A 25421-nucleotide genomic window follows, 5' to 3' on the forward strand; every position below is an offset into this window, starting at 1 on the left:
TCAACTTGGAGATAGTTTGAGTTCATTCTCTCACTGGAAATAGAGCAGCAGCCTGGGTAATCAGAGAGAGAGAGAGAGAGAGAAGAGAAGTAAGAAAGAAAGAGGGAAAGGAAGAGAGACGTAGAGAGATCGAGAGGGAGATACATAGTGAGACAGAAAGAAAGAGATGGAAAGAAATATACAAAGAGAAAGGAGTGAGAGAAGAAAAGAGATAGGGAGGTAGATGTTAATCGAAAGTTCAACACTGATCTCTGTGGAATCCAGTTAAAATGTTAACCATTGAGCAGTTGCTTAGAGCTTTGGTCTCAGGCTGGTTATTAAGATTTCTACACTCCTTTGCTCAGCCACAGGAGACCTTTATGTCAGATATGCCAATATTCCCCCGTTGCCATTGTACTTTTCTTTTTAAGCTGCCTCCCACTGATTGCAAAATATCATCTCAGTGCTCGGTCAGTCAGCAGCCTCTATTAAAAGGGACCAGTATGTTTCAAACAGAATTGACTACAAGGTGATTAGTTTACATGATTCCTTGAGGGACAAGGCATCGTTATGAGACTGAATCCTGCCCATCGCTGAGCGCTTGGTTCCTGTAGCTTGCGAGTCGTGAATGCCTGTAACATTTATCACTAATTTATCAAGGACAGTTGAGCCACCTTTAAATTGGGCTTCCTCTTTAATTGATACACATATTTAAACTGAGCTAGTCAATTAAGTGGTTTCTTGAGGAAGATTGAAGGCCGAACACGATACAACTCAAGCAAGGACTGATAAAGATGCAAGGACCACAGAGAATAAATCCCAGCCATCTCTACTCAGACTGTGAAAAAGGATCAGGCACATTCCATGATAATCTCTCCTTTCAGGAGCATACAGATTGCCATCATCCCTGGTTTCCACGTGGAGCTTTGATTGAAGTTTTCCCCACTGGTCCCTGCTCTACTGAAACCAGGGAGCTTTGTGCAGTCGTATCATTCGACCAGCTATGCAATTAAAATTTGGACATCTTAACATCTATATTAAAATAACAGTCAGAGGAGTTATAAACATTATTATTTTTAAATTAACTTGAAATGGGTAAAAACATAACACCACAAGGAGGAATGTAGCAGAAGTGCATTGCGTGTGCACTTTGTTAATTGGAGAGTCCCCATGTCTGCCACTGCTTTATGCGAGTATAATGCTGTTTATTCACTGATGTGTTTTAAAAGCTCCACAGTTCCTAAACAGAATAGAAAGGGATTCATTCATAGATATTCAGGAATCTGAGTCACATTGCACAACCCCCACAGGATTACACCGAGTTTATACAACAGCAGTTTAATTTTGAGATGTCTCAAGCATTCGGATGCTGCAGTGTGACCCTTCTGTACAGCAATCAGTTCATTAGACCAATGTTCCTTCCTTACTCCAGTCGCACTGTGTAAATCATTTTGCTCAGTCTCGCAAAATATGTGTGAATCTTAAACCATTCTAACTGCAGCTATGTGTGACCTGTATATTTAGATTCATCACAACTGTAAAGATCAGAGTGGCTTAAATATGTCACTATTTTTTATTAAAATCGCCGGAGTAGTTCAGTTTGGCTGATTCGTCCAGACCTCAGCTCAAACTCTGAAGGAATGCAGCTATCAATAAAGAGTTATAATATTCAAAAAAAAGTGATTCTCCTATGAAGCAAGGATTCCAAATTAAAAGCAGAGTTCATCTGTTGGGCAAAGGTTTAGAAATATATAAACATGTCTGGGCATAACTGCGTGCTCAAGGACACCAACATCTTGTGGCATAGAGCATAGCACACCCTCTAACACACGGCAGTTCTGAAAAAAAAAAACAGAAACTGCCTCGACCACACCTCAGCAAGGCCCTGATAAATTGTAAGGTACTACAATCTAACAACGGATAACCTTAAGGGTGCCCCCAAATAACTTGTCAGCTGAATCCTGGACATTGAGTATAATGACCATGATCTGCGCCTCTAAGTCCGCTGTTTGCTTGAAGGATGTTGATTAAAATGAACGATGTTAAGGAAAACATATAAATGTTGTCCAGCATGAGGGCTCAGCATGCTTCCTGCTGGTTTAGTCCTTTTATTGGAACTGCACAGTAGAATTTTTAGATTTGTTGGATTCACTCCAGCGTTGCTCAAGGTAAAGGTATAGTTGATATTGGGTGGAATCGTCCCAGGTTTGCACTGCGGGCATGAGAAAAGACGTCCTACCCGCCGGCCGCAATGGCGGGTTTTCATAACGTATCGTCCCCTTCTCACCTCGTAAGTTATGCAGTCACAGGAAACAGGCCGGATTGTTAGCGGCAGCCTCCGATTGGCCCACCACACCATTACCTCACCGCTTCCTCACGCTGGGAGACATATTTAAAATGCACCCGCGCACACGCTTCTCAATGCTTGCAGCCCAGGACTGCTCCGGTGAAGACATGGCCCCAAGGCCAGGAGGTTTGCAGCACCCGATTCAGTGGCACGTCCCCGGGACACCTTCTGGACGCTGTGGAAGCCTGCTGCAATGTCCTCTACCCCAGCCCTGGCTGCAGAAGGACCATCAGCCTCACCACTTCGGCTTGGGAGGCAGTGGCAGAGGTGGTCAGTGCCAACGCTGCACACAAGAGGTCAGCCATCCAGTACAAAAAAAACAGATGAATAATCTCATCTGTGCTGCCAGGGTAAGTCAAGCATCTCATCAATTTCAACTCACTCACTCACAAGCCCATCACACATTCACTGGCATCTCACTCACTGCCAGCTCAAGGGACATCACCAGTCACTCTCTCACACAAACCCTCACATCTCCATTGGGCCTCATCTCCTCTGGAGACCGCCTCCTCATCCCGTCCATGGCTCCGCTCAGCACACATGTTTGCCTGGCATCCTTCTCATTTGGCCTGGCATACGCCTTGCTCACACTCTGTCCATCTGTCTTTATGCAGGAGAAGATTGCGCACAATCACTGGAAGAGGTCCCAGACCGAGGGTGGAGTGCTGGACATCAGGGGCCTCACTCCATTCGAGAGTTGAGCATTGGAGCTGCCCGGAGAGGACGTCGAACGTTCCTGCTGCAATGGTGAGTTTGGCGGCAAACACCCACGTGAGGCTCCTGTACCACATCATCCCTCTCTCAATGCTACTCTGGGTCAACTGCTCTGTGCTCAGTGTGGCTGCCAAGCACTAACCATCTCCACTTACTCTCCCGGGCACATCTGGCGCGTCACTCTCAGGCAACCATGACCCCAACTCCAGCACCAAGAGCACCTCGGATGTGGACCCTGAGGGCAGCACCTTTGAAGAGCCGTCATGGCGCTCACCCAAACCCTCTACAGCGCAGCGACACACACCTTGGCGGGACCCAGATGTAGAGCAGCCTCGGGATCACAATCTGGTGAGCACAGCGCACAATCTGCTCCACAGCAGGTGGAGGCAGGGGCATCCTTGGTTGGCACTCTGGCACCAAGAGCGGCACTCTGGGGGCTGCTGGAGGCAAGGAATCTGCTGAGTCCGAGTCAGATGATGACACTCTAGACTCGGTCCTCAATCAGTTGGTGGAGCTGCAAAGACATTCCCAGGAACGTTAGGAAGGAATGTCTGCTGCACTCCTCAGATTGCAGAGCACGACAAAGGAGCCTGTCCGCCTTCAGTCTGAGGTGATGGCGCCGGTGTGGCGGCACATCGAGGTCAACACTGGCAGAATGATGGCTGCCATGGAGACCCTGGTCCAGGGTATCGGTCCTGCACTGCTGCGTGGACTGGACTCCAGCGCTGACATCACAGTCGGCCTCCAACAGTGTCGACGCGAATGGGGTGTGGGGCAGCTCAAACTCATTCCAGCTCCCCCATCTCCTCAAGGAGTCAGCCAGGGGCCTTTGGGCACCCACAGGGAGGAGCACACTCTGGGCCCATCCACTCAGGTGACTCCGGGAATGTCCAGCTGATCCAAATCCCCTCTTCCCGTGAGCCCCCACAGCTCCAGTTCCACAGGCCAGGGAGGGTGCCACTGCCACACAGCAGGACACCCAAAGCGGGCCAGGGCCCCCCAGGTCTTGGCCCTCCAGAGGACGCCCGCCAAGGTCATCCCAGGATGTGGATGTCCAGGGAGCACCAAGACGTAGCGGCAGGGTTAGGAAGTTAAGAAGATGTAACTCTTTCGAGTACATTCACAGTTCTTGACTTTTTTTTTTGTTCAAAGTCCTGGAGTGGGACATGAACCCACAACCTTCTGACTCAAAGGTGAGGGTGCTATGAACTGAGCCACAGCTGACACCTCTAAAAATTCTTTCGAGTTATCAACAGTCACAGATTGCAACTCTTTCGAGTACAATCACAGTTCTTGGTTTCCGGGAGTGGGACATGAACCCACAACCCTCTGATTCAAAGGCGAGGGTGCTATGAACTGAGCCACAGCTGACACCTCTAGTTGCACAGCCTGGGCACGGGTGTTAATCACTTGTACATAATGTTCACTATTGTCAATAATCTCCAAGAATGTCTCCTTGTTTATGGTTCCTTGTTTGAATGAACAGTGTCCCTGTCACTCCGATGTGAAAGCTTGGTTCCTGCACAAGATAAAGGCAGGTGTCTCAGTCCAGGGCCTCTTCCCTGTGCTTTGGTGTAGCCTTCAGACCAAAGTGGTGGTCCAGCCTCACACTCAATGGACACATTACTGATGCCTGCACCTCGATGGTGTTGTCATTGTTGCCAGAATGCCGTGGGCAGGTATTACATGGCTCCGTCATTCTCTCTGTGTGCTCTCAGCACCTTTAAGGTGGGGCTGGCCCCTATCTCACCAGCACCTGTGTCTGGTGACACTGTGCTCCTGAAGGGGACAGGTGCTGAAGGCTGACAAAGGATCAGGTGCATTTAAAGTTTCCTGGCTGTGTCTCTATGATATGACCCTGATCACAGAGCACAAGTGAGCTGCCCTCAGCCAGACAGGAGTCAAATATTCACAGAGCCTATGTGAAGATCTATGGAGTGTCCTCACTACATGTCATCATCATCCTCCTGGAACCTAGCGACCAATAGGGCCTTTGCTGTGTCTCCATGACATGAGCCTGAGCACCGAGAGTATGTGCACTGCCATCAGCCACACAGGAGTCAAACATTCACAGATGCAAGGTGAGGATGTCAGGACTGTCCTCACTGCATCTCATCATCATCCACCGCGAATCCTGCGGCTATGAGACCTCCTGATTGCCTGCCTCACTGGCCAGTGCGATGGCCTCATCACCATCATCCCCTTCGACATCCTCCTCATCGGAGGAGACGTGCAGCTCTTCCATCTCCTCCACAGCCAGGTCCTCCCCCGTTGCAGCACCAGGTTGTGTAGCGTGCAGCAAGCGACGATGATGCACAACACTCTCGGTGGACCCTATCGCAGCACTCCACCAAACCTGTCACTTTCAAGGTGCCTATCGTTTGCTGCATTAAGGTTCAGGTCATGGTATGAGCCTCGTTTTACCGTCGCTCTGCTGCAGTCTGAAGCCGCCGCAGGGGTGTCATCAGCCATAGCCTCTGCGAGTAGCCCTTGTCCCCGAGGAGCCAACTCTGCAGCCTCTCTGGACCCTGGAAGATGTCAGGGATCTGAGACCTAAGGATATCAGAGTCATGGACGCTCCCTGGGAATCGTGCGCAGACCTGCAGGATGTGTTTGTGGTGGTCTCACACCAGCTGAACATTCAGTGAACAAGGGCCCTTGCAGTTGACGTAGTTCACTGCTTGTTGGCACGGAGATGTAAGTTTCATGTGCGTGTAGTCGATGGCACTCTGCATCTGTGGAAAACCAGAGATCTGCACAAATCCCAGCGCTCTTGCTTCCTGGCTTTCCTGATCCCAGTCGAAATGCACAAAGTTCCGTGCCTTCGCAAAGATGGCGCCCATGACCTCCTGGATATACTTCCACATGGAGGCTTGTGAAATCCTGCAGGTCACCTGTGGAGCCCTGGAAATAGCCACTGGCATAAAAATTGAGCACCACGGTCACTTTCCTGGCCATTGGCAGTGGATGTCCCTCCATGTCCCCGTGGCACCAAATCCTGCAGCAGGTGGCATATGTGACTGACCAGTTCCCTAGACATGTGCAGTCTTCAGCAACACTGGTCCTCAGTCATCTGCAGGAATGACAAATTCTGTCTATAGACCCTGGGTCTAGCGAAGTGCCTACGGGCGATGACTCTCTGTGTCTCCAGCTGTGGGTCAGCAGACCCTCCGGCCCCTTCATCTTGAGGGAGGTGCTCCTCCCTTTGCCAAGCCAGACATCTCCTCCACACTCCTCTTCTTCTTCTCTGCTCCCTGTCAGCCATGAGGCTCACCGCTAAATCGCCAGGCTCCATGATCCTGATGTTCTCCTCCTGCAGGATCAAACAGAGAGACACGTGGGTTTGCATATGTGTCCTAAGAAATCTCATGGTTAAATCTGAAGGCTCCTCCACGCATGCAAGAGAATTCTGGCCAGTGTGTAGTGGGCTTCATGGCTGTCCGAGACCCCACCCACTTCCACCTCACTCCACTTGACCGAGTTACGGCAGCTCTGGCCACTGGACTGCACGCTGTGCTCTCAGCCCAGGCACAGGCATTCTCCTAACCCACACTGCGAGGCTGCGTTGTTAGCTTGAACCATGAGGGATACTGGTCCAAACCTTAATAGAGACATTGTAGGGGTCTGAGCACCTTCCCCAGTGACTGTGCCATGGCCCAACTTTCGCAAGGGGATTTCACAACCTGTCCAATTGGCCAATTGTCCTGCTGCCCCCTAAACACTCATTAATTTACAGTCTGCACCCGAGGGGTGAAAAGTTCTGGAGCATTTGGTGGCCCTTTTATTGTTTTGCGTTGCTTGAGTGGGCAGAAAAGCTCCAGAGGCTCCGACTCCAAGTGGAGCTGCAGCAGAACAGTCTCAGCTGCGGAAGAATGCTCACCCCAGCCCTTCCCTGTGCTCGTGTACTTCCCTCAGTCTGTGCTGACTTCCCCCCACACCCCCGGCCTGACCCGCACTGGAGCCCTCGCCGCAGCCGGGAGAAAACGACTAGCCGGTGCCCCACTCCCCCTGAACGCGTGGCGCCTCTTCCTTGATGTCCTACGGGCGATGCTCATGAGCGCTGCGCAGGGTGATGTGCACTCACCTCGAAGTTCAGCTCGCCAGGTGCACGCCTTTTAAAGGCAGTCGTGAAGCATCTCATTGTGAGGTCGTGCCAATGTGGGTGATAAATTTGGTGCTGGGCTGATTCCAGTGAGCAGGGCTTATAATGAGATGCTAAAGTATTGAAATTAGGCTCCCGACATGCAGCAGCGGAAAACACAGACGATCGCAAACTGGTTTCACGACTGCATGAAGCCTTGCGGCCATATTATCTGCTGACGCCCATCATGACGCCTGCCATCAATAGGACCTGACGGTTCTGCCCGTGGTGTAGTGATGATCGTTCTCCCCTTACTGGGGATAGAGGTATCTTGCTAAACCCAGTAGCTTTCTACTTGGGGGCGGTTTAAGATAAATACTTATTTTAAATTTTAAATATTGATGGATATCTTAAATATCTCTCTGCAACATTAATAAGACTTGGATTCTCTCATAGAAACAAGATTATACTTTTCCTATAACTATCAATGTGGCAATTACCATCAAAAGTGAATTGCACGTTTGGCTCTTTAATAAACTTTTATATAATTTAGAAAGTATATTATCTGATTTAGTCTACCAAATCCAGACTCCAGATCCCATCTCCGTACACTCTTCAGGAGTCAGTTACATTGTTGAGGAGTTATGCCTTGACCCTTACCATATCCGGGTTGTTATAATCTGGCTAAAAAGTATTAAAAGGGCTATCTGGAGGGCAGTAATATTCTCTGGTGGTTCCTTTCTTTTGGGGAGAGTTAGATGGGTCTGAAGAACTGATTTAAGCGTCTGTGAGGCCTGTATTTCTCAACCTTAAGTAAGGGTGATCATCCAAGGAATGCGCCTGATCTAGAATGGTACCAAATAGAGGCTGAGATTGTGATCCACTGCAGAGTTGCTATCAGCCTTGGCCTTTAATAAATCAGAACATCTAGGAAATACGCAGCAAGTCGCACATCACTTCACAGGAACATCATTAAACAAAATATGAGAGAATCGCATAAGGAAACACCAGATCAGATGACCAAAAACTTGGTCAAAGAGGTGGGTTTGAAGAAGTATCTTAAAGGGGGAAAGTGAGGTAGAGCGGAGAAGGGAGAGAATTCCAGAGCTTAGGGCTGAGACCACTGACCAGCCAACAATGGCAGAGCAACTAAAATCGAGGATGTCAAGAGGCCAGGATTAGATGGGCACAGATATTTCAGGGGGTTGTGTGACCGGGGGAAGATTACAGAGTTAGAGAGGGATGAGGCCATGGAGCCCTTTTTAAAAAGGATGAGAATTTTAAAATCAAGACACCGCTTGACAGGGAACCAATGTAGGTCGGTAAGCACAGGAGTGACAGCTGAACAGGACTTGGTTTGAGTTAAGACATGGGCAGGAGACTTTTGGATGACCTTGTGTTAATGGAGGGTAGAACGCAGGAGAGCAGCTGGGAATGCATTGGAATAGCTGAGTCTACAGGTAACAAAGACACGGGTGACAGTTTCAACAACTGATGGGCTGAGACAGGGCGAAGTCAGACAATGTTACAGAGGTGGAAGAATGCAGGGTTGCGATATCACACAGCGAAAGAGCAGGTTAGAGAGTCAATGTTGCATCATCTCCTGATCTAATAAAATGTCTCTCTCATCAACCAATGGGGATGTAGGGGCTTGCAGTACTTCCTGTTTATTTATTTATTTATACTTCTTTAAACATATTTGTTTCGAGGAAACACCAAATGTACTGATCCTTTTCCTTAAAACTGTTAAATTTCTTGTTTATTAAGTATAAGCATGATGCACTATATTTTATTGATGTTGTACATGGTGGCTGATGTTTGGCTCATTAATGTGAGGGATGTCACTGCTAAGGAACAAAACTATTTTCACTTTTCAGAGAATCAAATGCTCTCACCAAAGCTATAACTTATCTAAACTGGAGTTGATAGCATCCTTCTACATAACTGTTCCATATTCAGCTGACTGATTAACTCTGGAACTGTTCAGGGACAATATGAGCTGGCCTGGCTGACTTAAGAACTTGGTATAATATACAGCACTCACAACATAATACAACATCCTGAGTCTATTAGCACCACGAGATATATCACTGGAACCTTCAAGTCGACTCCAATGTCCTGGCTATTCGTGCTGGTACACATGGCAACACTCCCCCAACCCCTCACCAGCCCCCTCCACCCATCTGCTGTGACACAGAGACCCCTCCATGAAGCTCAGCACACTGAGTTAAACATCAAGCTCTGAAGAAGTCACTCCGACTCAAAACATTAACAGCTTTTCTCTCCACAGATGCTGTTAGACCTGCTTGGATTTTCCAGCATTTTCTGTTTTTGTTTGAGATAAACAAACATCTCCCCCTCCACCAGGACCTCACCCATGTCCCTCATCTCCGCCTGAAGTCGTGTGAACCCTTTTGGACCCGTGCGCACAACCTTCGGCATTGCAATTTCGGCACCGAAGGAGCTTGGGAAAATGAATGGTCACCAACAAACACCTCGTGAACACAGGAGGTCCCTGATTTTGACCTCCCACGAGGTTCATGGGCATCACTAAACCAGCGTCCATACAAACCATGGCAGGCGTGGATACCTAACGCACAATTGGAAAATTAAAAACTCCCCTGTGGTCACCCAGAACAGACCACAGAACACACAACGGCTTCACGCCCGACTCATGAATATGAAGAAGGTGTAACCGTGATACACATCGCCACTCCTGATGTAATATCTGGCCTTGACCACCTTGATGTGAAATTAGAGTTGTTGCTCTATCCCCAGCTATCAGGAATAAGCAGTGCTGGAGCTTTACTCTGAATCTAAACCCCTACTGTTCTTGACCTCGAGAGACTCGAAATGCAACAGGCAAAACTGAAAGAAAAAGTACTCAGCACTCATGCTGCTGACCCTGATCACCAGAAAACCTAACCAAACACATGAAGGAGATTGATCACACAGCCTGCAAACTAACTCTGGATCATTTCACAGCAGATTCCCTTTGCTAGACATCAGCCGCCTGGACTTTGACATTTCCAAAAAAGAACGGAAGCTCTTTGATAGTTCTCAAATCTGCCTCGAGACAAAATGCCACCCTTTAATCAGCTGCGTTTGTAAAGTTTCAGCCATGCACACTTGCCATTGTCAGATGTCCCCACAGGTTATGAGAGCTGCAGTTTGAAACATACAATTTAAAGCTAAATGTTCCTGAGTTTCATTTCCATTGTTCCATTTGATTTTGCCTCTCTCTCCCCATTTTCTCTCTCTCATCTGTGTGAGATAACCCCCGGCGGATGGTCCGATTTAAGTGCTTTAGATGCTGCTGACCCTATGTGAATGTTCTGCGTCACTTTTGTTGACAGCTGTTACAGACCTTATAAAGGCAATCCAGCCACTGTGAGCACTGTACCAGAGAGAACCAGGCCTGTGACGATGGGGTTAGGGAGATGCATTTCTGTCAGTGGGATGTTGCTTTTGTTTCACTTAAAACATTTGAAACTTTATGAAAAATATAATTATCCATGAAGGGAATGAATGAAAATAAGAATTGAATAATATCAAAATGGTGTAGGAAGGAAGAACACGTTTAAAAGTAAGAAACATGGGGAGAGATTAGGACAGACTGTAGAAGCTCAGTACAAGGATACACAGTCTATAAATAGGAACTAAGACAGGCATTCTAAAATACGAACAATGATAGACAGGAAAAAAGCCATTGATCTGTCCAGTCTGTCCTGGGTTAATTTGATTTGCCACAACTCAAGGGGTGGTTGGTGTGGTGGGGAACCACTCAGTTTCTGTCTCCATGGGTAAGACCCATTTGAGAACAGATTGCATATAGGATGCACAACAGGTACCTTAGTAATTGGCTGGTCTTTTCCTGACCCATGCTCTTGTACATCAATTTACATGCCAAAAGCACGAAACAAAGTCAGCAGCTGCTAAACCAAGAGGACTGCCGCTGGAAACTCCAGAAAATTATTAATCCTTAACAACGAGAAAAGACAGCAAAACTTTCAGATAATGGTGAGAGATGAGGTGGTAAGTTAAGGGTTACATCCACTCACCCTCCACTCCCAATCCCACAATTACACCTGATGTCTGCACAACTCTTTAGGCATTGTTATGCCATTAAATTATACAACATAATAAAATACAGGCAACATTGCGATGCTATACATCAGGATCTCAATTTGTGGTGACTGGGGACATCGAGATTCATGCTCACAATCCCCCACAACTTCATAATTACTGCAGTAACTCATCAAGGCTTCTTAGGCAGCACCTTCCAAACCCATGACCACTACCATCTAGAAGGACAAGGGCAGCAGATACATGGGAACACCACCACCTGGAAGTTCCCCTACAAGTCACTCACCATCCTGACTTGGAAAAATATTGCTGTTCCTTCACTGTCGCTGGGTCAAAATCCTGGAACTCCCTCCCTAACAGCACTGTGGGTGTACCTACACCACATGGACTGCAGCGGCTCAAGAAGGCAGCTCACCATCACCTTCTCAAGGGCAACTAGGGATGGGCAATAAATGCTGGCCCAGCCAGCGAAGCCCACATCCCGTGAATTAATGAAAAAATTTACAGCCAAGTACTGTGAGGGGTTAAAGCAAAATACTGCGGATGCTGGAAATCTGAAATAAAAACAGAAAATGCTGAAAGAACTCAGCGGGTCTGACAGAATCCGTGGAGAGAGAAACAGAGTTAACGTTCCGAGTCTGCATGACTCTTCTTCAGGACTTTTCATCCTTAAACACAACGAATTAGAATCAGTTGAAGCAAAGGAGGTTAACGGAAGAGCTGATAGAGATGTCGAAGATTATGACAGGTTTAGAGAAAGGAAAGAAAAGCTGTTCTCAATAGCTGATCTAGGCGACACAGATTTAATGTTTTTTGGGAAGAGATGCAGGGGAATGGTGTGTGTTATGACCGATGCAGTTGGTAAAGCTGAGTTCTTTAAAAATCCCAGAGGGAAACTTTAAACAACTGTCATAACCTATAATTTTAAATGTTATGTTTGAGATGCGACTCTAAATTCAGGAATCAGACCACCAGTTCTCGAGGGTTTACATTTAAGTAATTGAAACATTTTATTAATTTACACAGGTTAAAATATATATATACATGGCTCCAAATTACTACTGTCATAACTTTTAACAAATTCCCAAACTAATCTCCATTCAGGTAACAGCAACCCATAGACTTAACCAAACACCAGGCAAAGCATTTTCACCTTACAAATTCAAAATGAGGTTCTTTTCACTGTGGAGCCAGTTGGAGGCTTACAGCTGCCTTTTGATCTTACATTGCCTCTGCCCTGCACACCCAAAAACTACTGAAGTTATACCGACCACCACTGATTGAATTCAAATTCTTATTGTCTCATCGGCCTCTTTGAACTTCACCTTTTAACAATAAAACCCCTTTCATAGTACCAATTTTACTAGTAATATAAACATATGGCTTGGTATCTGCTAGCTAGGTGTCAGTTTTCACTCCACTTCTTGAATGCTCTATTCAAAGAATGCAAATACACGCTATCTCTTTTACATATCAAAACTAGTGCCCGTTAAAGCACCCAGACTAGCTGGTTTTAATCCAGTTAAGACACACCTGCAGACTAAACCTCGATTTTAAAAGAAAAACATTTTCCAAAATATTATATACATTAATAGCTTCATGACAGTGAGGAAGAGCTATTTTGATGTAGTGAGTGGTAATGACCTGGAACTCGCTGCCCACTAGGGCGGTGGGAGTGGAGATGATCAACGATTTCAAAAGGAAATTGAACAGACACTCAGAGGAAATAAACCTGCAGGGTTATAAGGAGAGAGCAGGGGAGTGGGAGTGACTCGATTGCTCTCAGAGAGCTGGCATGGATTTGATTGTGCGAATGGCCTCCCACTGTGCCCTAATGGATCTATGATTCTGTGCTGATGCTACTGAGCTTAGGCCAGGTTTGAAGGCTTACAGTTCCCTTTCTAACTTTTCATAGGGCTGAATATTCCCCCCCCGTCGGGTGGGGTTGTGCGGGGGCGGGTGGGAGCGAGTGCGAACCCGATCGGCACACCCCCAATCGGGTCCGCGCCGCCATTTTACGTGGGCGGGCCAATTAAAGCTCGCCCATCTCTGTGCCTCAGGGAGATTTGTTTAAGGTTCAAATATTTAAATAAAGAATTGAAAATAGTTTAAGACATGTCCCCTCCTGTGACAGTGTCACATGAGCTGGGACATGTCAAGGAACATTAATTTAAAAATTTATTTAATTTATAAACCCTTCATGAAACCTCACCCCGCCCATGGATGAGGTTCCATGATAAATGCGAAGGCCGCCTGGGCTCTTCGCCTGCCCCCCGACAACCTTAAGGTTGGACAGGCAGCTCATTTAACTATTTTAATTGGTTTTTAACTGGCCTTAATAGGCCTTTGACAGGTCGGTGGGTGTACAGCCGACTCAGCTGCGCGCCCACCAAACTGAGAATCTATACGACACGCGGTGAGGTCAGGATACCCGCCTGACGTCACCGCGCATCATTTTACGCCCCGCCCCCACTCGCCAACCAGAAAATTCTCCCCATAGATTTGAGTTGTTTTCACACATTGCGGGAAGTGGTTAGGAGGCCTATCACTGAGTTTGTGCAAAACTTGGCTTCTCTGTAGCAGCTTAATTCATGAAAGAGGCTCAGGGTAGCTGGGTTGCCAGCTGTTCCATTTCCTCTTAGGAATCATTTTGGTTTGTGTGGTGTAACTAGGGCTGTGGCACATTAGCACGCTGTTAGGAAAAGGGTGCAATCAGCTTTTTTTTCCTATTCATTTATGGGATGTGGGCTTCGCTGGCTGGGCCAGCATTTATTGCCCATCCCTAATTGCCCTTGAGAAGGTGGTGGTGAGCTGCCTTCTTGAGCCGCTGCAGTCCATGCGGTGTAGGTACACCCACCGTGCTGTCAGGGAGGGAGTTCCAGGATTTTGACCCAGCGACAGTGAAGGAACTGCGATATATTTCCAAGTCAGGATGGTGAGTGGCTTGGAGGGGAACCTCCAGGTGGTGGTGTTCCAGTGTATCTGCTGCCCTTGTCCTTCTAGATGGTAGAGGTTTCGGGTTTGGAAAGTGCTGTCAAAGGAGGCTTGGCGAGTTGCTGTCGTACATCTTGTTTATGGCACTCTTTCTTCGGTGATACACAGAGTCTAACTTACTGTTTCCCAAACCATTTTCCTACATGACCCCATTTTAACACATTAAAATTAACATTACCCCAAGATGCCAGTAAACAGAAAACTGCAATAAAGCAACATAGGAACATTCAGTATATCATGAAATGTCACCTCTTATATATAGATCAACATACAAAATGAACATCTGCGTATTTGAAGTGTTTTACAAAAATGTTATATGTAAATATGTAGGTTTCAGCCAAGCTCTCCATATGGTGACAGAAGACTAAATGAAGTCTATTTCCGCCCCCCCCACACCACCAGAATGCTCCTCTCCTCTTCGTCCCCACCACAACAAATAGCCCCTCTCCCCCCACACACACAGTAATTAACCCATTCTTTTACTACCACCGCCCTCCACCCCCCCACTCCACCCCCAACCACCCCCACCCCCACCCCCACCACTGCCCCCCTCCCCACACCCGTCTGCCTCGTCGCCAGTGCCTGCGAAGTCGAGTTGCTAGCCCGGAATGAGAAGCCTGTACAACAGGAACAGAAATACAGTGAAGTTTGCAGCCACCCCTCACCTTCCCAGTTCAGCCACGGGACATCCCGGTTTTTCCCACATTCGATCAGTGATTAAGTTACACCTGCCTCCCTCTGACTGTATTGTTGACACCCAGACATCCCAGGCCTGCACAGCACCCCGCCACAGGAAGTGCTTCCTAAGGTTAAAGGGTGCTTCGGGCTAACCGTGAGCCCCTTTCTGTCTGGTGGCATCAATCCACGGGTTCGGGGCTGTCCCCCCAGAGTCTCCTCTCCATCGTCGCCATTACTACCTCAGAGAAAGGGGTGCCCGCGATCCAAAATGCTGTTTCTCCAACAGTTTGGGAACCACCCAGGCCACTTGGCTCCTGACCTCATTACAGCCTTCATCCAAACATAGACAATAAAGCTGAACTCAAGATGCGAGGTGAGAGAAGCTGCTCTTGACATTACAGCAGCACTTGACCAAGTGTGGCATCAAGGAGCCCTGGAAACCCTGAAGTCAATGGGAGTCAGAGAGAAAACTCTCCACTAGTTAAAGACATATCTAGCACAAAGGAAGATGGCAGTGGTTGTAGGAGGCCAACAATCACAGTCCCAGGACATTGCTACATCACCAAACCTCCTTCGGCAGCACCTCCCAAAACTGAAACCTCTCTAAAACCTCCACCACCTAGGCTTTGTAAAAAAATTTCATTTATGGGGTGTGGGCGTCGCTGGCTAGGCCAGCATTTACTGTCCATCCCTAATTGCCCTCAAGAAGGTGGTGTTGAGCTGCCTTCTTGAACCGCTGCAGTCCCTATGGCGTAGGTACACCCACAGTGCTATTAGAGAGGAAGTTCCAGGATTTTGACCCAGCGACAGTGAAGGAATGGCGATATATTTCCAAGTCAGGATGGTGAGTGACTTGGATGGGAACTTCCAGGTGGTGGTGTTCCCCATCTATCTGCTGCCCTTGTGCTCCTAGATGGTAGTGTTCGTGGGTTTGGAAGGTGCTGTCTAAGGAGCCTTAGTGAATTCCTGCAGTGCATCTTGTAGATGGTACACACTGCTGCTACTGTGTGTTGGTGGTGGAGGGAGTGATTGTTTGTGGATGGGGTGCCAATCAAGCAGGCTGTTTTGTCCTGGATGGTGTCAAGCTTCAAGTATTGTTGGAGCTGCACTCATCCAGGCAAGTGGGGAATATTCCATCACACTCCTAACTTGTGCCTTGTAGATGATGCACAGGCTTTGGGGAGTCAGGAGGTGAGTTACTCACCACAAGATTCCTAGCCTCTAGCCTGCTCTTGTAGCCACAGTATTTAATGGCTAGTCCAGTTCAGTTTCTGGTTAATGGTAACCCCCAGGATGTTGATTCAGTGATGGTAATGCCTTTGAATGTCAAGGGGAGATGGTTAGATTCTCTCTCTTGTTCGACATGGTCATTGCCTGGTACTTCTATGGCACGAATGTTACTTGCCACTCATCAGCCCAAGCTTGGTTATTTTTGTTGCATTTGGACATGGACTGCTTCAGTATCTGAGGAGTCGCTAATGGTGCTGAACATTGTGCAATCATCAGCGAACATCCCCACTTCTGACCTTATGATGGAAGGAAGGTCATTGATGAAGCAGCTGAAGATGGTTGGGCCTAGAACACTACCCTGAGGGACTCCTGCAGTGCCTTGAAGACTGGAACTGAGATAATTGACCTCCAACAACCACGACCATGTTCCTTTGTGCTAGGTATGACTCCAACTAGCGGAGAGCTTTCCCCCGATTCCCGTCGATTCCAGTTTTGATCGGGCTCCTTGATGCCACACTCGGTCAAACGCTGCCTTGATGTCAAGGGCAGTTACTCTCACCTCACCGAGGACAAGGACAGCAGACATATAGGAACACCACCACTTGCACAATCCCTTCCAAGCCACACACCATCTTGAATTGGAAACATATCGCTGTTCCTTCACTGTCACTGTGTCAAAATCCTGAAGCTCCCTCCCTAACAGCACTGTGGGTGTTCCTACACTACATGGGACTGCGGTGATTAAGGAAGGTGACTCACCAGAACCTTCGTAAAGGCAATTAAAGATGAATAACAAATGCTGGCCTTGCCAGTGATGCTTACATCCCATGGAAGAATGGAAAAAAAACATTATCATTCTGTAGTTTGGCAATGAGAGAGCAGGTTAATTTACTGTGGTGCAGCTGCATGAAATAACTGCACAGATCTAAGGCTGGAGCATAGGCTCAGAAAACATTATTCCTGTTAAGAGCTAGCAGTTTCATGAGTTGTATTTATCGTACTGTATGGTCAGAGAACATTAACCTGGTTTGGAATAAGAAAGGGATTAGTTCATGCTCTGTAGTTCACTTGCTTGTCAATAGTGAGTTGGAGTAGGAGCAAAACTGCAGCTGTATGTGAGAAACTAATAAACTGTCAAAGTCAGGATTAGCTGCTCTTGTGACAATGGTGATAATCAATACTTTGAGATGAAAAGAAATTTGATGTTTATTAACCTTTATTCTATGAAGACACATCTGAATCAGCCTCTAAAACAGTGATGAGAACCCTTCAGCTTACAGATGGAAACTGTCCTCTCAACACAAGTGCTGAAAAATAATTTGTATGCAATACGCAACAGATTGGGAAAAAAAGCAAAAACCAGGCATATAACTATGTTGTACTTTATTTCCACCATTGAAATCATCCCTTCCTCTTCATCACTACTCACCTGAGCACTGCTGATACTGAAACCCTCATCCACACCACTGTCACCTTGACTTTTATCTATGCCCTCTTAACCCGTCCCCTGAAGTTGACCCAACACAAACATCAACTCAACCACAGCTTCTCCGACCACATCCTGTCCCACCTATTATCCCCATCACCCCTAGCTCTGCTGACCCCCAACTCTCCAAGGCATTGATTTTGAGACCTTGGTCTATATTTAACATTCTCTTCATAACCATGATTTAAACCTCTCTGCAACACCTTGTTGTGCTAATATACACATACATACATACAGCTGTTGCCCTCCACCACTGGCAGCAGACCCTTTGGCCAACTCTGGAATTCTTGAAACTCCCCAAAACCCCTTCATCCATAAATGGGTCTTTTTCTGGTTGGTGGGATATAATGAGTGGTTTTCCACAGGGAGCAGTACTGGGGCCTCAGCCTTTTACAATTTATACCAATGACTTGAATGATGGGGTGGGGACTCAAATATAGGTAGGAAAGTATGTTGTGAAGAAGACATAAGAAGGCTACAAGGGGGCATAGGTAGATTAAGCGAGTGGGCAAAGATCTGGCAAATGGAGTATAATGTGCGAACATGTGAAATTGTCCATTTTGGCAAGAGGAATAAAAAAGCATATTATCTAAATGGTGAGAAATTGCAGAGCTCTGAGATTCAGAGGGACCTGGGTGTCCTGGTCCATGAATCGCAAAAGGCTAGTATGCAGGTACAACAAGTAGTTAGGAGAGTTTATTGAATGCTATTGTTTATTGCGAGGGGAATTGAATACAAAAGTAGTGAGGTTATGTTTCAGTTGTACAGGGCACTGGTGAGGTCACCTCTGGAGTGCTGCGTACAGTATCGGTCTCCTTATTTAAGGCAGGAGGCAAATGCAGCAGAAGTTCAGAGAAGGTTTACTAAACTTATGCTAGGAACGGGCAGATTGTCTTGTGAGCAAATATTGGACAGACCAGGCTTGTATCCACTGGTGTTTAGAAGAGTAAGAAGCAATTTGATTGAAACATATAAAATCCCGAGGGGTCTTGACAGGGTGGATGTGGGGGGGATGTTTCCTCTTGTGGGAGAATCTAGAACTAGGGGTCATTGTTTAAAAATTAGGGGCTGCCCATTTAAGAAAGAGATGAGAATTTTTTTCTCTCAGAGGGTTGAGAGTCTTTGGAACTCTTCCTCAAAAGACGGCGAAAGCAGAGTTTTTGAATGCTTCAAGGCAGAGCTAGATAGGTTCTTGATAGGCAAAAGGGGCTGAAAGGTTATCGGGAGTAGGCGGGAGGTGACAGTCAGATCAGCCATGATCTTATTGAATGGCGGAGGAGGCTCAAAGGGCCGAGTGGCCTAATCCTGCTCCTAACTTGTATGTTCACATCCTTTTCCACCTTCCAAAGAATCCTCATAAACTTGAGTCATCTCCTTGGCCCTCTTCACTAACATTCTCTCAATCCTGGCTCAATGTCAAACATGCCTCTTAGGTAGAACCCCTTAATATTTTGCTACATTAAGGATGCTATGCAAGTTGTCCCTTTCCTAGCTTCTATGTATAGTCTTTGTATTCAGTGTGTTAAGGTTGAGAAAATAGAGAGAAATTAACATTCAGTGATTGAAACCTTAAGTTACTTGCTGTGAACTCACCCTAACCCCTCATTATTGCCGGAGTCCTGCAGAGTGACCACTAAACTGTGCACAATTCTCTGTCACTTCCTTTACGAAATGTTTTGGTATTTGGCTGCGGAGAGTTAAATGTGATCTGAAATTTAAAATAGCCTGCTGGAGCAATGAGTGAGTGCCGAATTGAAACTGCTGCTCACCAGCAGAAAATGGCCCAGAGTTAAAATCAGGATGGAGATATCAGGTTAGATTGCGTGTTTGTATCTTTAGTGGGGCTTGAACTCTCAGGGGTGTAAGTTCTACCAGCTGAGACATGACTGAAACTGACGATGCACAGTAGCAGCAGTGTGTACCATCTACAAGATGCACTGCAGCATTCACCAAGGTTCCTTCGACAGCACCTCCCAAACCCATGACCATTACCATCTAGAAGGACAGGGCAGCAGATAGATGGGAACACCACCACCTGGAAGTTCCCCTCCAAGTCCCGTACCCTCCCGACTTGGAAATATATCGCCGTTCCTTCACTGTCACTGGGTCAAAATCATGGAACTCCCTTCCTAACAGCGATGTGGGTGTACCTACACCCCATGAACTGCAGCGGTTCGAGAAGGCAGCTCAGCACCACCTTCGTAAGGGCAATTAGGAATGGGCAATAAATGCTGGCCCAGCCAGCGAAGCCCACATCCCGTGAATGAATTGAAAAAAAACAATGAAAGCATAACTGAGGGAAATATGAAAAGGATTTAGACAGCTGACATATGGAGTTAGCAGGCACAGGGAAGATGGGTCAAATGGCCTTATTTTTGTGCAAAATTATTTATGATTTTAAGGTTAGATTGTAGAATGACTGTGACTTGGCTATTGGTCCAATTTCCCCAAATCTGTGTGTGCGAGCAACCATCCACGTCTCAAGGTGCCCATCCTCATTACAGTTCCCTGGGATGCACCCTTTTATTCAGCAATGTCATATTTAAATGAAAGATTATATTGTTTGCAATGACCCATGCATCTTTCATCTGCATTACACACAGTCTTGGCTATTTCCTTCAATGCTGCAGTGACCGTGGAGCTAAAATCTCCCTTTCGTTGGTTTACGCTGATTGATTTAACAGGCAGCTCTCTCCTATAAAAGCAAAATACTACAGATGCTGGAAATGTGAAAGAAAAACAAGAAGTGCTGGAAAAGTTCAGCAGGTCCGGCAGCGTCTGTGGAGAGAGAAAGAGAGTTAACGTTTCGAGTCCAATATGACTCTTCTTCGGAACAGACTCTTCTTCTGCTCCCACAGTTAGGGAGCTGCATTAGACAGTTCAAAAATCCTTTAACCCTCTCCCAGTCCAACAGCTGGAAGCTCAACTGATACTAGCCCAGCATTTCGGTATTTTAGTCTGTTCCTTAAATTGACCATTCACTCACTTTTGCTACTTTTTAAACTTTCTCCAGTCCCCAGGCAATTTAGTGATTTCTAGAAGTCAAGTTCAACCATCCTTGTTTAGTATTTCAAGGTGGTGTCCAATGTGGTATATGAGGAAGTGATTATGGATGTTACTTATAAGGGCTTCCAAAAGGAATTTGAGCAAGTTCCACACAAGACAGTCCAGGAAAAATCGAAGCATGTGGAGTTAGGAGCAACCTTCTATCATAAGCAGGGAATTGGTTAAGAGGTAGGAACCAGAGATTAGGGATAATGAGTATGTACGCAAATTGACAGGATTTGATGAGTGGTGTCTCTCCCCGCCACCTCAAGGGTCTCTACTTCTAGGATTTGTGCCAGAATTCATGTAATTTCCACCTTTATTTCCTTAAGGATCCTTGGACACATCTGGTCTGGCCTCCAACATTTAGTTACCTTAGAGTTGCAAAGTGGTTCAGCAAGCGCTGCAATCCAGGCCCCTTTTTCTGCCTGAAGATACCAATTGATGAATATGGTGACGGGCCATGTAGGGTTTGGCACTGCGGTTATGCAGCATGAAGAGGGTGCTAAGGAGTACTTTCTCTACCAGCACTTACAGGGAGTATTCACCATGCAGTAAGCCCTCGCTTTAAGTCACCCCATTTTAGTTTGTTTCACTTTAAAGTCTTTAGGGCTGATATCCCCAATTTGCATCATTATTTTTGATTTAACGTCGTTTTGCGTCATTGCATGTCATTTCACAATGTTGTGACATCACTGTTACGTGTCATTTCACATTGTGGATCATTGTTGCGCATTGCATAGTTTTGTGTCGATGTGACGTCAGGTTCCGTGAACCAATCAGTGCCACTCGGAAGCAAGTGTGATCGGAGGCGTTTGTCTGTACTTGAGGGAACCTCAATTTAAAAAAAAACTCTAAAGCAAAGTTCTCAAGAAAGAATATCCAAACTAACAGGCTTTTTTTTTGCAAGGAAAACGTTGAATCCTGGCTGGCTTATTTCTATGCAGAAAGGACACATTTCTTGGCTCTGCAAGTTGATTTTAATTTGGGAGCCTAGGTGTCTCCCCTATGGAGCTTTACATTGGGTGAGGCAGAGATGCCATTTTAAAGTCTGTAAGACGACTGTATGCAGGGAAAATCGTTTTCCTTGTCTCAGGACTTGTTTGGGTGAAAAAAAACATGATGCGTGGCTTACCCTTCAGTACTTACCTGTCCTCTGCAATCTTCTGATTAATTTTGTAGCCCCAAGTCTGGCCCTTGTTCAACTCTGCAGCAGGTGAGGCAGAGAGAGAGGCCATTTCAAAACCAGTGCGAGAGCCCAGCTTTGAGGCACTTATCACTGCACCGAAATGCTGTAAGAATGTCCTCAAGGTGTCCCTGAAGAGGTCTAACATCTCCACGACTCACAAGTCACTGACCAAAGGGAGAAAGCTGCATTCAGGAAGGCACCAAACACAGAGAGAGATGTAGCCGGGAACACGTGAAGGCAAAGTCAAAGCAACGGAGAGAGTGCAAAAACCTCCAAACAACTCATTTAACTGACCCTCCAGGGAACAGCTGCCCACATATAGCAGAGTTTGCAGACTGTGCATTGGACTTATCAGTGATTTCAGAACCCATCGAGCCAGAGTGCAAGCAATTTATCTCCAAACCTGAGGGACTGCCTCAGAAGAGAGAGAGACTGCTGAGTGTCATCTAATTTGATTTTTTTTAATATTTAGTGATTTATTTTATTTTTCAAGTTATTTCAGCTAAGAATGCACACGTACAGTGCAGTATTTCAACTTGTACATTCGTTTTTCTAGGTGAGAAATGTCCAAAGGGACCAAGCTCTAGTTTTAAAACTGCTTCCTTTTGGGAATCTGTGATTTATTTAAAGTTGTTTCACTCAAAGTTGCAATTTTCAGATATGCAACGACAACTTTAATTGGGAACTTACTGTGTTTAAGTATTTTAAGATATTGTCAGTAAATTTCCCCACACACTTGCACGTGGTCAAGTGATGAGCATCTGTTATTTTATGAAAGAAGATAGCAATGTATTTAGGAGAAGGAATTCTGAAATTTGATCCATAGTGTCCAAAGACTGAAACTTCACATCAGCGACAGAATTTACAATGCAAACTAGTGGCAGAAAACAGGACCAAAACGCATGATGAAGTAAAGTTTGTGGACAGGGAGTTAGATAGATAAATATATACACACTTTTCAAAGGGAGAATTTATAAGATTATTTCATAAATGCTTCCCTCCCCTTACCATACCCCATAAGTTGTACTAGTTATTTTGTGGCATAACTTCTATCACATGTTAAAATTATGAGTAATTATCAGTAATAATCTTAAATTACACCTTTTGTGTCAATTTATATACTTCTCCTTCACATCTCCTCATATTCTTTTGAGCAGCTCATTGAATGTCTTTTTCATGTTTCTCAACCTAAAAACCTGACCCAAATGTTTTAGACTGCCCAAAACATTTGGCTTAGGAAGTATCACTTAATCAAAGGGTTATCAGTTTAAGCCCCATTTCAGGACTTGGGGCCCATAATCAAGGCTGGCACCAGTGCAGTACTGAGGGAGTGCTGCACTGTCAGAAGCTCAGTACTGAGGAAGTGCTGCACCATCAGAGGGGTCAGTACTGAGGGAGTGATTAACTGCCTTTCTCTACCTCATTACAGTGGCATTGTCTGACTTGGTGCTTGAGGAGCTGTGCAGACAGTCCCATACTCAAAGTTCAGTCTGCCGTAAGCAAGTTTGGGAAAATGGATGCAATCAGAAGGTGAACCTCCCCACCTCCAAAACACACACCTATAATCCTGGCATTTGATTAATTTAGTCTCCATAAAGCAACGGTCCCTCTGCATGACAATTTGGATCCCAATTGCCTGTTCCGTATGATGAGTTTCATTTCCCTGGATGAAGTTTGTCACTCAGTCTTGCAGCAGCAATGCATTGGGCTAAGGCCCTGACAGAAAATTCAGTGAGTAACCCTGGTGTGAAGTGAGGTGCACTTGGTTAAAAAAAAATCAAATGTCAGATTGTAAAAATAGGGGCATTAACTATGGCTTCTGGCCACGATTGAACAGTTGTAGCAGACGCACAGGAACAAAGAGTGAAGTATAGGCACGTTAATTGAATGAGTTGTCCCATGGCTTCATCTTTCAATCGACCTGCCTCTCCTTAATTACAGCCTCACGCTCCCAGTTTGTCTTTCATCCAGCAGCAGTCTGCATCTCCCACTATATTCCTTTCTCCTTAAATAATCTCATGCATATATACAACAAAAACAAATGTATACTACCCTCAATGTCAACATGCACGGTGTCTTGATGAGGAGTTATAGTTTGCTACGGAAGATTAGACTTTCCTACGAAGAAATCATGGGGATACTTATACAGATTGAGAGTCCAGTTTTATCTTCTGGTTATAACTCTCTATGACCGCTTCTCGGGGGTGAATTCGATTCAACAGCTTTATAAATGGCCTCTTTCTCACTGGAGGCATGACAGAAATCTGGAACAGAAATGGTAATGTTCCACCTAAGAGTCTAACTCTTAATTATATCTAATATTAAACAGAGAGAACTCAGCTGCTAAGAGCTATGGAACATTTCATGTCTTAATCTAGGAGTGATTAGGAGATAAAGGAGATAGAAAAGTGGGGGGGAAAGGTTAATCTACGCCTGGGATTTTTAAAAATGTTAGTTTTCACAAATTGTTCATTTTATCCCCTCTGTGTCTGAAGGGAGAATTAGGAATTGAAAGAGAAAAGCTGAGGTAATAGAACAGTGTAGCAATGTTGGTTAAAACAAGCAGTGCATCAGCAAGTAAAGTCTATGCAGGAAATAGCAATTTAAAAAAATATAAAGGCCCCTTATCTGAATGTGTGAAGCATCCACAGTAAAATAGATGCAGTGGAGGTATAGACCTGGTTTGGATCTAATTGCCATTACAGAGAAATGGTTGAGTCAACCAAGTTTTGGAAATAAATATTTCAGAATTCACAACATTTTAGAAAGACAGGCAGAATGGAAAAGGAGGAGGGTTATCCCTGATAGCGATGGATGACAAAGGGCATTAGTGAGAAAGGACCTTGACTCAAAAGATCAGGAAGAAGAATCAGTGTTGGTAGAGATTAAGAATAGCAAAAGTCAGAAAACGCTGACAAGGGAAGATTATAGGCCCCCTTATCAGTAGTTATACCATTGGACAAAGCATTAAACAAGAAATTATTGGAATTTGTAACAAAGACAGTGTAATGATTGTGGGTGACTTTAATTTTCATATAGACTGGACCAATCAAATTGGTAAAGGTGGTGGAAGTTTGTAAAATGCTTTCATGACAGTTCCACCACTCCCCTGATGACGCTGACAGCAATGAGGGATTTCCAGCCTCTGATTGGCCAGCAGCTGTAGGGGGTCTGGATTTCCACCTGGGGAAGGCCCGCCATTGGCTACTTAAGTGCCTAACTGGCACTTAATATGGCGGGCCTTCCCCAAAGGAGGTGACACCGGAGGGTGAGTCGGAGGGTGAGACCCTCGTCACCTGGATTAAATACTGTTCTTTGTGTCTGTTCTCACTGTAGAAGACCACAAGGTACATACCAGAAATAAAAGATAACCTAGGGGCTCAAAAAAGAGTGAGGAAAGTAAGGTAATTAATATCGGCAGAGAAAAAGCACCGAGGAAACTAAAGGGACTAAAATCAGAAAAATCCCCAGGACCTGATGGCTTTGATCCTGGGGTCTTAAAAAGGATAGCTGTACTGACAGTGGGTGTGCTGGTTATTAATTTTCCAAAATTCCACTGGATTCTGGAACAGTCCCAGCAGATTGGAAATCA

The 25421-nt window shown here is 45.8% G+C and overlaps 1 protein-coding gene across 1 annotated transcript in view; it reads right to left on the bottom strand.

The window, feature by feature from the left end:
- The window catches only part of LOC144668716 (glutamate receptor ionotropic, delta-1-like), a 621802-nt gene that overhangs the window by 205016 nt on the left and 391365 nt on the right, over positions 1 to 25421 (bottom strand). The window lies entirely within an intron of this gene.

The sequence above is a fragment of the Cetorhinus maximus genome, chromosome 27, assembly GCF_964194155.1.
Source record: "Cetorhinus maximus chromosome 27, sCetMax3.hap1.1, whole genome shotgun sequence".
NCBI lineage: Eukaryota > Metazoa > Chordata > Chondrichthyes > Lamniformes > Cetorhinidae > Cetorhinus > Cetorhinus maximus.